The sequence below is a fragment of the Lissotriton vulgaris genome, chromosome 4_1 (genome assembly GCF_964263255.1).
Source record: "Lissotriton vulgaris chromosome 4_1, aLisVul1.2, whole genome shotgun sequence".
Lineage (NCBI taxonomy): Eukaryota > Metazoa > Chordata > Amphibia > Caudata > Salamandridae > Lissotriton > Lissotriton vulgaris.
The window spans coordinates 36,921,994-36,937,696 of record NC_141691.1 but is presented as its reverse complement, the minus strand read 5'-3'; positions in this window follow the sequence as shown (position 1 = coordinate 36,937,696).

The following is a 15,703-nucleotide window of genomic DNA, read 5'->3' as shown; positions in this document are numbered from 1 at the left end:
TGTAAGCCTTCCTGCTTGTTTTAATGAGGGCTGGATTCCTAGATTTTAGTGCTTTAAACAAGTTTGAGTGGGATTTGCCACACTCTTCGTCAAACCAGGTCGCAGGTTTCCTCACCTTACCCAAGCCCTTTTTGGCTACAATTTTAACAAATAATGTTTTCAGAGATGCAAACAAACTGGCGTGAATGTCTAAAATTTTAGGGTTTGTCCTGTTCAAATCATCACACTTCTCCAGTTCCCTTAGGGAACTAGAAACCAAAGATCTTATTTTGCTACGTGCATTCACGTCTACAGCAACCTTTGGCCATCGAACCCTCCTCATATCGTTAGTTAATGCCACGGCCTCTTGAACGAGATTAGAATGTCGCACAATTGGCCCGGCAAAACTAAAGTCCTTCAGTTCTGCAATGAGTGGTTCGTGGTCACTTTCGGGCCGTGGTCTGATTGACATGTCCGTTACCAAAGGCCACAAGGTTGTATCAACTAAGATATAATCAATGCGGCTACTATGCCTGCCATTGAAGAATGTTGGGCTGCCCAATCTATCTGATCTTGTACGACCGTTTAGGGCGCGCAGCCCCCAATTCAGGCATAGGCCTTTAATAAAAGTAGCACATTGAGACCACTTGATGATGGGAGGAAGCTCGAGTTGGGGAATACCCCACATCATATCCTCTGCCTCTGTTAGCATCCCATCCTCCCTGCTTAGAGGTTCAAAGCAAGTGTTAAAATCACCCATTACAACCACCTGACCCACTGAGGTAGTAGAGCCAAGGAATTCATCTAAACATGTTAGGGTGGATGATACACGACCACCCGGGGATCCTCTGGCGTATACATTAAACAACAAAATATCCAGACCACTATTAAATTTCATGTTAACTATAAGAATATCTGGACAGTCAATATAAATTTCCTTCACAGTAACCCCTACTGTTTGTCGAACCCAAATGGTGAGGCCCCCCATAGCCCTGCCTCTGTGGCCTCTAACTGCAGGTTTGTTAAAGCTCAGAAAACCTGGAAGAAAAACTGGATGGGTTGACCATGTCTCCTGAAAAGACCAAATATCACCTTGACTGATGAAGTCAGCCCAGTCAGGAATACATATGCATTTTTCTATACCCGCCACATTCCAACATCCCAGAGTTGTACCCTTAACACACGCTTGGACACACGGAACTATTGAATCAATCGTGGGGGTTTCACAGGATTGCAGGGAGGATTCTTCAAATGGAGGTACCTCATTGAACACCCCTTTCCTTTCCGTACTTATAGACCCATCCTTAGTTACTAGCACTGCAGAGGAGCCTGGGGGGGAAGCAACCTTAGGTTGCAGTATAACAGGAAAAGAAATTGGCGTGGCCAACTCACTAGGGTGAACTAAATTTCCCACCTCACAACATCGCATTGAGTCTTTAGAGCATACAACAATACGTGATAGGGTACCCGGATCACTTCCCACATATGAATTGTACAGATGTTCGTTACTTTTCTCACTTGTTTGTCAATCATTAGACGACAAGCCAGAGAGAGGATCATATAGGTTTCTCAGTGGGATGTTCCAAAGATCTTTGGGGTAAAAAGGCCTGATAGTGTTAGGGTTCACTGGAAATAATCTGGGAGGCTGCTGTAATTGTGTGAAGGCAGGCGTTGGGGGAGCCAAAGGAAACGGGGGATTATGTGCAAGTGGCAGATCCAGATGTGATCGGGGACCAGGGGGCTGAATATATGGTTTAGCCCATCCCGGCGTTTGTACTGGGCAGTTGTAGGTAGATTAGATATAGGAGCGATATAGCTCCTCTGGGTTAAAGTGGGGAACATGGAAGCTTGGTGTGAAGTTGGTCCATTTAAGGAGGCTTTTAGTGTTTTTGTTAGCTCTACCAGGGGGTTGACTATTAGTCTTAATCAAGGTTTCGGGGTAGAAATAACTTAGATTCCTTGTGGAAATCCCTCCCTCATTGCATCCCACATACCAATCTGTAAGATGAGATACAACCCGATGGTCCCTGAAGTTAATGATCACAATGTCCCCCTCAATGTCCTTAGGGCGCACCCCAACCCACTGACATCTTCTGACCATGACGATATCCCCATTAAGATTAGATGGAAGGGGTCTGTTTGTTTTTAGCCAGAAGATGACTTTGTTTTTTAAACTTTCATCATTTTCTCTTTCCCCTTCATGAAGTGGTGGCACACCTGTCATGACAATAACAAAGTTTAGTGAGTCTGGTGGCAAGTCAACATTTCTCTTTGATGGTAAGGGTTTATTCTTGTTACCATTTGCGCCAGCGGGTTTACCCATTCCTTTCTTTGTCTGCGGGGCTAATCCCTTGGCCAGTGGTTTGCTGGCTACCACACTGGGGTTAGCTGTCACAGGGGGTAATGTTGGAGTGAGTTTCGTAACCGCCATCGGAGCTTTATTTGCGGTGGTGGCTACTTTAGTGATATTGGAAGTGGGTTGACTAATATTTTTAGATGGTTTACCAGCAACAAGGGTTGGACCGGCTGGTTTAGTAGAGGGGCCCTTGATCTTATCCAGGCCAGTGGTGTGTATAGAATCAACGGTCGCCACTAGGCGGTCCAATTTGTCACCCATAATCCTCACACGTTCTAATAGGGGAAGCATGTAGGATTTTATAAGCTTCTCCAAAATCTCAAAAGACACCTCACTTACCCCTACTGCTACCAACTCTGGGGAAACATGAGCACGTGTGTCTGGAGGAAGTGGCTCTACTAATGGAGGTGGACCAGGGTCAATATTTGGGTTTGAGGGAGGTGGGGGTGGGGTGAGGCGGCCACGCCCTTTCCTTTTAACTCCTCCCTTTCTCCTTTTCTTCCTAGGAGGGGAGTGAACCACCCTTGTGGCTTTGTCAGACCTAGTTCCTGGCTTTATTCCACTCGTCTCCGGATTGATCTCACCTGGATCAATACAGACGAGAGACAGGTTGGACTGCAAGGGGGTTGGTTCTACTTCCCTATTAGAAGTATCGGGGATATTTATATCAATTATACTTGAATGGTCAATGGGAGGACAAAGAAGCTGACCTCCACAGGTGGCACCACTACAGGGCGGGGAGATAGCCTGAAACCTAAATATACTAGGGGTAAGGTTGAGATCAGTCACGTCAGCGTCAATAACGCTCAAACCTTGGGCGGGAAGTTCTTTGGTGTTGTTAAAAAGTGGTAATGGGTTCAACTTTAACTGCTCAATTGAGCGTCTACGCTCTGCTCTTCTTTCAGCTAAGAGTAAGTCCATATCTACCTCCTTGGAAGATTTCTTAAAGAAATTATACAAGGGGCCCTGAACAGAGATACCTACACCAGGCGGAGCAGAATGGCTCATATTCGTGGAGGATGGAACAGAATAGAGCCGCTTGGTGTAGTAGCTATTAACCACTACTAACTATCCACAATGTAAGAATACTATAACACTGCCTAAAATACATAAAATGTACATAACCTAGCCCAGCCCGGCCTCCCTCGGCCCCTGACGGCCACAGACGGTCCCGCCCTTGTCCCGGGCTTCTCCCGGCGCCCTCCCGCGCGCTCCCGCGCAGCGGGTATGTCCACTCCTCTTTGTAGATGGCCTTGGGTTACCAAGGGGGCGGGGCCGGCAGGGAGAGGAGCCCAGCTGGAAACGGGCGCGCGGGGACTCCTGGTCTGTGGAGTCCACCCGCTGCTTCCTCGCAGCCCTGCCGGTCACCAGCTGATTTCCCTTACAGGCAAGCAACAGCCGCTGACACCGCGAAGCGGGACCCGCGCAGCGGGTCCGGCGAGCAGCAGCGGTTCAGCAGGCTGATTCAAACGAGGTCCGTGGTGAGTGGCGTGGTGTAGCTCCAAGCAGTAAATCCGCCGAGGGAAGGACAGAGAGCCTCTAAATGCTGCAGTGGATGGGGGCGGGCCGGCAGGGAGAGGAGTCCAGCTGGAAACGGGCGCGCGGGGACTCCTGGTCCGTGGAGTCCACCCGCTGCTTCCTCGCAGCCCTGCCGGTCACCAGCTGATTTCCCTTACAGGCAAGCAACAGCCGCTGACACCGCGAAGCGGGACCCGCGCAGCGGGTCCGGCGAGCAGCAGCGGTTCAGCAGGCTGATTCAAACGAGGTCCGTGGTGAGTGGCGTGGTGTAGCTCCAAGCAGTAAATCCGCCGAGGGAAGGACAGAGAGCCTCTAAATGCTGCAGTGGATGGGGGCGGGGCCGGCAGGGAGAGGAGCCCAGCTGGAAACGGGCGCGCGGGGACTCCTGGTCCGTGGAGTCCACCCGCTGCTTCCTCGCAGCCCTGCCGGTCACCAGCTGATTCCCCTTACAGGCAAGCAACAGCCGCTGACACCGCGAAGCGGGACCCGTGCAGCGGGTCCGGCGAGCAGCAGCGGTTCAGCAGGCTGATTCAAACGAGGTCCGTGGTGAGTGGCGTGGTGTAGCTCCAAGCAGTAAATCTAATCAATAAACAATAATGTCTTCATACGAACTGGACAATCCATTTTTTCGAGAACGTCTGCCTCTTTACATTTTATTTTTAATGTTAAGCTCCAAGAACATGGATCCTTATACAGGCAAATATAGTCATAACCCATGGGTCAGTCTGGACTGGGGGACAGGTTTTAGGATAGATGTGTCAGTTGTCCACATTAACTCAATTTCATCCCTGAAAATAAAATTCCATTGGGCAGGTTGACACGACAATTAAGATTCGCCTCTCTCCTGCAGAGAGTGCCATATATTGAATTAACTATTTTTAAGCAGAACTTATAAGTATATAGAAAGGATGCTATGAGGACTGTTTCAAGCATGAGCCATGGTATAATTACATTTGTATGTATTCTGCTTCTAGAACTGTCTTAGCCTAATAAAAGATTGCTGCACAAAGCCCTTTGAGCACTCTGGGTGAATGAGGACTGACTTGCTTTCTTTAATACAATCTGTCCACTGCCATCAACAATTGATTCTGTTCCTCCGCTGAGCCCCTAAAATTTGATGCTTGATTACAATTATGGTGGGAGTGCACATCTCCATTACTTGTGCCTTTCAACCAGTCCACCTAACCAGTTCAGGAATTTATGTAACTCAAAGTTCTTTTTTACCATCTTTTTTCCTAAATGTGATCAACTGCAATTGATTATGGTCGAAAATAATTTCAACTGCATAATCTGTGTTTTACTGAACCACTGATATTTATGGCTGTGCAAAATTTAACTTAGGCCTGCTTAGCTGGTGACGTTGCTTATTGCGTTGACACACCCATACTTGTCCTTTGCTTGGATCCACCCTCTGAATAGAATGTCACTGGTGAAATTTTAACCAGTGCATGAATTTGAAGCAGACAATCTAACTGGTGGACATCTTAAAACCTGGCAAACCCTTAAGGGTAAGATACACCCCTGTCTCGGGCTAGCTAGGAGGCTCAACCTGCAGGCTGGCAGGAGAAAGCCATGGATTTACAAGCCCCTCACTGGGGATACTGTAAATGTTCAGCCACGTCCTCCAACGTTGAATGTCAGTCTGCCATTGGCAGTTATGTTGCTCTGTCCAATATCTTGAGCCCTGAAATCTAGGGACTTGGCATCCCAGGTAAAGGCTTTGCTTACCTCTTAAACTGTTCTGCCCTGGGAAGAGAAGTGCCTCTCTCTGGTGCCTGAAACCCTTGCCTGCCAGACCTCCCAGGATAAATTAAAGGCTTTGCCACTTTCTGTTGGGGATTACGGAAACTGTTAACCCTGCAGGAGCCATCGGGATTGCTATTTAACTTCACTGATGAAGATTGAAAACCTGAAACCTGAAACCGTGGCCTTCACCCGATCAGCAGCCCCACTCCTTCCTGGTATTATGTTACCCTGCCCTGGTCATGCGAGGTGGGAATGCCCAGTGGTTGTGCCTTCACTGGCAAACCATCTTTATTCTACTCCTCAGAGGGGCACAAGGATACTCCCTGGTCTGCAGCCACCCTGCCCTTGGTAGGGACTGATCCCTACCGAGGCTTATGGTGCCCTGGGTCAGTACCTTCCACCTCCCTGAGCAGATATCTGAGTAGCTAAGGAAGGTTAAACCCCAAGCCAAACTCCCTCTCCTCATTTGCCTGCCAGGGAATCTGTTTTTTCTTGTCTTGACTAGTATACCTCCAAATAGTTGGGTCTTGCAGAACCTTGAGGGTGGGCACAAGTCAGAGTTAGCTGCACTGGCCAGCCCTTTAGTCGTATGGTCCTATGGCTGGCAACCAGATCGTCCTTGCCAACCAGGTGTCCAGAGTGCCCAGAACCCTGACAGCCAATGACCAGGGTAGCGATTGACTTTGACACATCAGGAGCACAGGAACAACAAACTTAGCAAGCACAAACAGCTGCTGAAAGCTTTTGTTCATGTTCTGATGCATTTAGGCTATTTTCTTGGTGAAAAATGCATCCTCGGCTCATCGATGCGAAGATGCAGTTTTCTCTATGACTTCAAGAAGCCATCTAATTGGTAACGGCGACAGACAGTGTGTACATAATCAACATAAGCTTTTACTGAGAATTTCTCATTCTTGGGAAATCATTGCCATCCCCAATCCCTACCATGAACTGGGTTCAACTGGTTACCCTACCTATCAGCAAAGGGTAGACACACGCTGATCTATTAAGTGCAGTGCACATGCAGCCCCAGATATCTAAGGGCATCACAGGCCTGTTAATGTTTGATCATGAGTGGCTGAATGCCACTTGCCACTCTAAGAAGTTGAATGCCAACCACTGTGGGGTCACATAACTAGTAAGCGTGGAACAGTCTTGTTGGTTATCAGAATTAGCTAGATAAATTACTCCACCAACATAGAACGGCCATGCATCACCACTGACAGAATCGAGAAAGAGCTAGCAATCTATCAGTCCTTTCTGCGCACAGGTACATTTTGTCTGCGTGGAGTCGAACTATGCCACAGGCTCCAGTCTTGGTAGTGCCCTTCCATCATTTCCTTTACACTTCAGCTTTGCAGCCATACTACTATTCGAACCCAGCAACTTTGGTTTCTCAGAAGCTGGTCTGGAGGTCATGGGAATAGTACTGATGGATAGATGGTTAATGGTGGGAGCTATGACAGTATTTGATTAACTTCAAACCTCCGACTTTCATTCGCGATTAATGAAAACACTCTTAGCAAATGCTTTTGTTTGGTTTGCCTTCACTAGTCTAAACTATTATCTCCAGTGATACAACATGATAGCCAAAAGCCATCACCTCTAGGCTTGACCCCAGTTCTGGAATTCAACAAAATAGTACCAGGTTCATATTCCATTATTCCAAGCGGAAATATTCAGGCAACTGGCCTATTTTGAACAGTCAATTTATTTCAAAGCAACCTCTTTGGATCCCCAGGACACTTAAGGCCATATGTAGGTGGCCAAATACCGGTCGGTAACACCGAAAACGGGTCAATTTCAGCGTTAGCGACCGGTATTTAGCCATGTGAGATGTACATAATACCGAATTGAATCGATAATAATGAATCGGTAAACAATTACCGATTCCTTATTTACCGATATGAGAATACCGAAATAATGAATACCGAATCGGAAATAACGATTCGGTAAAGGCCCCAAAAACGCGATGTAGTAAACCTCGTTATTACCGAATATGACCAATTTCGGTAATAACCATTTGGTATTTACCACTTTTCCAGAGCAGGTGGTAATCAGGTGCAGTGCATAAAAACAGGGCCAAAATGCATCTGTGTGAACACAATGGCGGCCCTCTACCTCATAGCAAGGCGGCTACGCTTGAGAGCAGCAGGAGTAAGGATCTGGAGACGGGAAGAGCGGGTGTACAGACTACGCATCACATTGTTCCAATTGACTGAACCTGAAATCCATGAAAGGTACAGACTGCACCCACACACCATCCTTGACCTAATACAGGACCTAAAACCCTATCTGGAGCATCAGACACCAAGGGCCCACACAATCCCAACCCATGTCTAGGATACTCTGTTGCCTGCACCTCCTTGCATCAGGAAGTTTCCAGGGTGTGATAGCCGCAGTGGGTGGTGTGTCACAGAGCTGTCTATCCCTTTTCTTCAACACCTTCCTGGATGCCATGATGGACAGAATGGAACATTACATTACCTTCCCCAGTACACAGGCGGAGCTGCAGAGGACCAAGCTGGAGTACTACCAACTTGCGCAGTTCCCACACATAATTGGCAGCATCGATGGGACACATATACCTATCTGCCCACCTGCAGCAAGTGAATACATCTACAGAAACCGCAAGTCCACCCACTCCATCAATGTGCAGGTGATATGTAATGCCAAGTACATTATAACTGACATCGTGGCCAAATTACCTGGGAGTAGCCATGACTCGAACATCTTCCGGAACAGTGGCATCCACACACATCTGCTTGCTGGTGAATTCGGAGACAGATACCTACTAGGTAAGTAAATGTGACACACCCTGATGTACACCCTGGTTCAAGCTGTTGGTCACACAAATTCATGGCACTTACTTCTGTACATAGGTGACAGTGCATATGCCCTCCGGCCTTATCTACTCACACCATATCTCAACCCAACCATCCCAAGGGAGAGGAGATACAATGTGGCACATAGGAGCACACGCAACATGGTGGAGCGCACATTTGGATTGCTCAAAAGCAGATTCCGTTGCCTTCACAAAACTAGAGGTGCACATCTGTTCAGCCCCATCAAATGTTGCAAGATAATTGCTACATGTGCAATGCTACACAATCTGGCCACAAAAAAAAGGAACAGCAGTGGAACTAACTGGCTCAGAGGATGAGGACAAGGACAGCCCTCAGCCAGAGCCATGCTCAGCTGGTGTTGCAAATGAACTTGATGGGAGACAGAGACGGGCAGAGATTATGTCAAACTATTTCTGAGTGAGTAACGAGACAGAGCCAGTAACAGTTACATGTGAAGGTGTTTATTAAGCACACCTCCAGTATTGTGATGAATGTCCAATCGGACATGGGTTACATCACCCATCTCTTGAATGGCAACAGGCATAGGTCTCTACTTCCTGCGTCCACACGCTCTATGTGCACGTTCACTAGCTACACTGTCTGGTGTGTTGGACTGTGTAGGAGAGTAGGGTCTGCTATCCTATGGTCACCCCATATTTTTGCTTTTTGCTTCCCTGGTTTATGACTTAATGTGGGTGTGGGCCAGCTAATCAGATCCACAGCCTGCTGTTCTCTCTCTAAATTATTGCCAGTGCACTCTAGGTGCATTACGAATTGGAACTGGTTCACCTTATAGGCCCCTGTAACAGTGTACTCCAGGTACCCAGGGCAAAGGTGTATCCAAGGCCTACCAGGGGCTGCAGCATGTATTGTGCCACCCCTGGCCTGGCCTCCATATTTGACACAACTGGCTGATCACTCAGCTGGGTTAAGTTGGTGTAATCACCTCTTACTTAGATATAGTATCCCTATATCTAACCTTAACTGGACACATGTTAACCTATAAGCCACTCCTATGGAAGGCCTCTGCAATCCTGGAGGCAGAGTGCATGGTTTCATGTGAGATGGTGCTCTAGCATGAGCTGAGCCTGTCTGCAGCTGTCGGGAACAACTCCCTTAGCTGTTCCGGGATATTGCCATACCATATACTCTTAAGTGCATTATAATCCTCGCGGTTATATGCTAACTTTGGTTTGGCTTTATCAAAACATGTCGAGTAAGGTGTCATACAATTTGGAATACTATCCCGTCGACAGTTCTGTCGACGGGGATAGCATTCCACCCTTCTAGAGGGACACGACATGTACATAACCTGAACCCCGGTTAAAGTTAACCTGAGCCTCAGCATCACAAAATGGATGCTGCCACCACAGACACAAGTCTGACCTCCTGCTGCTGGGAGTCCTTCCAGCGAGGGAGGCTTGGACAAAGGGTTTCCTGCCTTGGGAGGTGCGAGCACCACCCCAGACAGGATTTTGTGTATTGGGTAGGACAGGGCTGAATAGAATCAGAGATGCCCGGGGCACACAAGGTGTCTTTGTGCATAAGCCAGTCCAAACCGGTCCTGGGGCTTTACAGCCCCAGTCCTGGCGAGGAGCTGGACAAAGGAAAGGGGGTGTAACCTGGTCCCACCCAGAGGAGGGACCTAGCAGGTGATCCACCCCTCAGATTGGGAATAAAAGTGGGAGCAGTGCCATAGCACTTCAGTTCATCCTGAATCAACTTGAAACTAAGAAGACTACTGGACTCCAACATTCTGCTGCACAGAAGACTGAAGAGCATCTCCCTTGTGGCCTAGGAGTGGCCACCCTGTGAACACAGGCACCATCCTGCAACTCAATGTCTGCCGGAGCCCGAGCCCAGAGCCTGACGAGATCCAGACTCCCAGACTTCTCACAGCCCGATCCACAGTCCTTACAAAGAAGGGACCCGTGGAGGCACCGAGAAACGTGGGACCGGACATCTCAAAATACCCCCAAGAAGCTGACTGCGCAGCACCCGAGGTACCCTCGATGCTGTGCTTTGGAGTTTTAGAAGCCCCACAACCGAGCAACCCTTGCACTGAAGATCAGCCCCCCAGCATCTCCATGATCTGTGTGGGGCCCTTTTGCATCATGCCACTTGCCGTTCCATCCCGGCCACTTGCCACGTGGTCAGCGGCCATCTTGGTGACGAAACCTACAATTTACACTGCAGGTCTAGTTGCCCTCGCTCCTGTTAAAAGGAGCACCCGCTCTGACCTTGCTGGTCCGAGTGAGAAGCTTGCATCGATTCCTGCATGGCTTGCATTAGCCAAGGCCTGCTTGCTCCGATCAAGAAGCCGACACTGCAGACAGCTAGAGCCTTTGTGGGACAGCTCGTGACCAATGCCTGGACGTCCTTGACCTATTTGTGTGCACGTGGCTGCAGAGACAATCTTCACCTCATTGCCTGTTTGCACCCGACATCGCCTGGTTGGTTCCATCCTGGTTCCATGGTAGTCACTGGCTAATGACTTTGAACATTGTCCCTTCTGCTTTCAGGTCTTCACCACGTCAGATCCACCCTTGGATCCACCGGAACTCTTCTCGTCTCGACGCCTGCAGCACCTTCATCTCCAAGCACCATCGACCTGCGTGACAAAACCCGACACTACTTCGCACCTGTGCACCCGCTTCCTGTGGGTGAGGTAACTCAGCAACGCGGGTGTTCCTACACTGGTACACACCCAAGGCCCTAGGCCTACTTCCTTTCAGCTAGGTGGTTCTTATACAACTATTTTAGTATATGGTTTAGGTGGCCCCTAGGGCTCATCCATATTGTGCAACTTTTGTGTATTTAAACTGTATTTTGTTTTAACACATTTGCTTCTGTGCTCATAAAGAGTATATAAGGGATTTTGTAGTAAATAAATATATATATATTTTCAATATATATCTGTGTGGTGTCCTTTCATTTAATATTCAAGGGGATTGTGTATGGTAAAACAGCTCGCTTCACATGCCTTTACAGAGTTTAGCCTAAGACTGCTTTGTCCACGCTACTAGGATAGCTGGTCTATAAGGCTGACTTACAACCAATCATCATAAAGGTTGCTTGGCATGGTACAAGGTGATCACTAGAACTAGTGAGCATCATATACCAGGCCAACTTCTCACAGACTGTTCCTGTGCAGCCCCGTGACGTTCACTGCGCCTCCTGCACTCGGTGGGTGAGGGCGTGGCTACATAAATAAATTCCACATTATATGCCTGCAAGAAACCTGGGCTACTGAACTAAACGATTACAGCTTGTAAGGTTATAAAAGTTTCTTCGTTCCAGCTAAAAAAGTAACCTCCGGGAGAGCCAGTGGGGGACTCGCTATATACGTCAACTTAGACATTAAGGGCACCTGGTCCGACATCAAATGGGCCTCACATAATCTTCAAGCACTAAGGTTCACCTCACCAAGATTAACCTTTTTCCTATTTAACTGGCATAATGCTTCTGCAACGACGGAGAAGGGAATAGCTGTAAATGAACTGGATGAATGTCTAAGAAATTTGAACCTTTTATATAAGACACCAAACCCCACAAGTTTAATATTAATGGGGGATTTTAATTGCCATCTATGTGATAGATTAAAACCCTTTAACAAAGACTGGTCAAGATGCACTTTAATGAAAGGCCCACATTTTGCACATTCAAAGGAGGGATGGGACTTAGAGAGACTAACGAAAAGGCATAACTTAACTCAAACTTTAGACCTTGTGGCACTGGGAGAAAAAGGAGAACTGACCCCAACATACATAGGAAGAGGTTGCCACTCCTATATTGACTTTATTCTAGTCTCCCCCATCCTAAAAAGAAACATCAGTAACACGACAGTCGAGGCCAGCAGCTTTAGTGATCACAACCCGGTCATTATCACTATTGAAGGTTTTGATTTTAACTCGTGCCCAAAGAGATCTGACATCATGGAAAAAGCAGTGGACCAGGGAAGAAGAATTAAATGGGCCAAAATCGATGGGGATAGATTTTACAAAAAACTATTAACAGAGGCCTCAGTTGCAATAGATAACTGTCTGGGCCCAAGTGTGTGTGGTGCTCAGGTGGTCAGGGCATTCGAAGAAATCGCGCACCACGTAAATAACTCCTTAAAGACCACTGGGTGTAACAAAACGCATTCAAATCCCCGCTGGTTTGATTCGAATTGCACCAGGGCGCTCAAAAAATTGAAGGATAGCCTCCACTCCAAACCAAGGGACAAGATCATGGTGGCACAGAACAGAGCTGAATATAAAAAAGCTCTGAAGAAACGTAAGCAAAGTCTACAAAATCAGGCCTGGGAAGATTTAAGGGATGCAGCCGAAAGGAAAGATTCCGCAAGCTTCTGGAAAGTGATTAACTCCCCATGTTTCCAGGACCAAGGGGCACCAAAAATTATGAACATCATCTTGCCGGAACAATGGCAGACCCACTTCCAGAGCCTATATAACCACTCAAGTCACCTAAACCTGGAGGATGCACCTAGGGATCATCTGCCGGCCAAGTTGGACTTCTCCCTGAAAGAAGTCGAAATGGGAATAACTGGGCTCAGCAAAAACAAAGCTCCGGGTCCGAACGGAATTCCACCAGACCTATACCTAAGTAGACCCGAACTGTGGGCACCGTTGCTTACCAGGGTACTAAACGAGGCAGTGGTGGCAGGACTGCCTCAGTCCTGGTCAACGGCGACCATAGTTCCAATCTACAAGAAAGGGAACCGTGACTACCCCCAATGCTACCGACCCATTTCGCTCATAGATGTGACAGCAAAGGTACTAGCGCGAGTCATCCTACAGCGACTGCAAGACTGGGCCGAGGAGCACCAAGTCCTTTCGGAAACGCAATACGGCTTCAGGAAAGGTAGACACCGATCAATGCTTAAACTTATACCTCCTGATAGCCAAATACACCATCACCGGGAAGGGGTCCATTCATATGGGGTTCATGGACCTTTCAGCGGCTTTCGACCGTGTAAACAGGAGCAAGCTTTGGGCCATGTTATTAGAATTGGGGGTGGACCAACCGCTAGTAGACACCCTGCAAAATCTCCACCGGAACACCACTGCAAGCGTGAGGTACAACAAAGAGGGTAATAAGACCGACCCCTTCACTTGCTCGAGTGGAGTAAGGCAGGGATGTATCCTCGCGCCTTTCCTTTTTTCCATTTATATCAACTCGCTGGAAAAGGACCTCCTTAAACTCGAGGTGGATTCACCCCAAATCGGTCATCGTGCGGTACCTGTACTACTCTACGCCGATGACGCGGTTTTGCTTGCCGGAACCCCCTAGGATTGCAAAAACTGATTGATGGGTTCGTCATGTTCATGGACAAACTTGACCTGGCCACCAACCTGGAAAAATCTTACATCATGTCATCAGGGCAACCAACAAAAGGGTCTTTTTCCTATTACATCGGGTCACACAAAATAGACCAGGTCAAGACCTTTTCATACCTGGGGGTACTATTTGACCATCATCTCACTTTTAAACCCCTGGTAGAAAAGCATTCTTTGAAACTGGCAGCCTCAGTAGGAGCCATTATGGGGTACGGGCAAAGACTAGGAAAATGGTCCCCGGAACAAATATTGAATTTATATAGGTCAATCTGCTGTGCGAAAGTATCCTATGGTGCAGAAGTGTGGGGCTTCTTGGATAATAAAGTACAGCAGATCCAGACTGAAGAAAATACATTCTTGAGGAGAATTCTGAAAGTCCCGCAGATTGTATCGGCCCACATTATCCATGAAGAAGTAGGAGAAACCTTCATAGAAGACAGGATTAAAATTAAACCTCTCCTTTGCTTTCTGTTTGCCTTGGTGCTACACAGCTACCCAAGGGGAGGGGTGACCTGGCCAATGGGGACATTATCTACTTCACTTACCATGAGCCCTGCAGCCATTATCCAGCTTTTGCACATGATAACACCAAGCTTTATTTTAGCAAAAGACCTTGTTTGTACATTTCACATGAAAACTGTCTGCTGTGTTTCTTTTCAGCATCTTTCAGGACTTTAAATTCAACATTCTGGGCAAAGTCGATAAAACAGACCAATACAGTTGTTGTTGAACACCCATACTGTGATACAATTGGGACACACACATTGGTGGAATGCACACTTGGGCAGAAACATTTTTAGAGAGAACAGCTAAACAGCACCTATAATTTAAATCTACCATCTATATTCAAAGTTATGTGGTATGCAGACAAAGCTCAGAGATATTCTATTACATAATAATACTTTGCTTTAGCCGAGGTTGAGGGAGGTTATGAAGTATAGTCTTTTCTCCATTTTATTTTTATGATAACATCTCTCTTTATTAGATATGGACTAACTGCTATACAGATTATATTCCTGGCATACACTTTTGTTCTTGCTGTGGCACATATACTGCATGTTACGCCACGTTACTTAAAATAAATATTTTAAAATATTTCATGTCTGTGTCTGATCTTTCAAGTACAAGAGTGACAGTGCAATTAATCGGAGATGTGGGAGTGTTCTGTTTTGGTTGTCTAATCACTTGTTTCTCTGTAAGGGATTAGGAGAGCAAATGAGACAATACAGCAAGTTGGTATAAGGCTTATGGGCACTCAGTCTCTACCTACTAAGGTCCCATAATTGTAGGAATAGTTGTCACCTTAGGCTTAATCCCTATAACAGGCTGAGTGAATGATTTACTTCATGGGTAGTGCCTAAGTGAATAGATGAGTACATGAGTAGTACCCGGATGATAGTCAATCAATCAATCAATCAATCAATCAATCAATCAAGCATTTGTACAGCGCACTACTCACCCGGGGGGTCTCAAGGAGCTAGGGGGGAGGGGGTCCGCTACTGCTCAAACAGCCAGGTCTTGAGCTGCTTCTTGAAGGCGAGGTGGTCCTGGGTCAGACGGATGTGGGTCGGGAGGGAGTTCCAGGTCTTGGCGGCGAGGTAGGAGAAGGTCCTTCCCCCTGTGGTGGCTCTTCGGATGCGGGGGACGGCGGCGAGGGCGTGGCCTGTCGATCGAAGCAGGTGTTTGGGAGCGTAGAAGTTGAGGCGGCTGTTGAGGTATCCTGGGCCTTGGTTGTGCAGGGCTTTGTGTGCATGGGTGAGGAGATGGAAGGTGATTCGCTTGTTGACCGGGAGCCAGTGCAGGTCTCTCAGGTGTCCGGAGATGTGGCTGCGGCGGGGGATGTCCAGGATGAGTCGTGCTGAGGCGTTCTGGATCCGCTGGAGTCTCTTCTGGAGTTTGGCGGTGGTTCCGGCGTA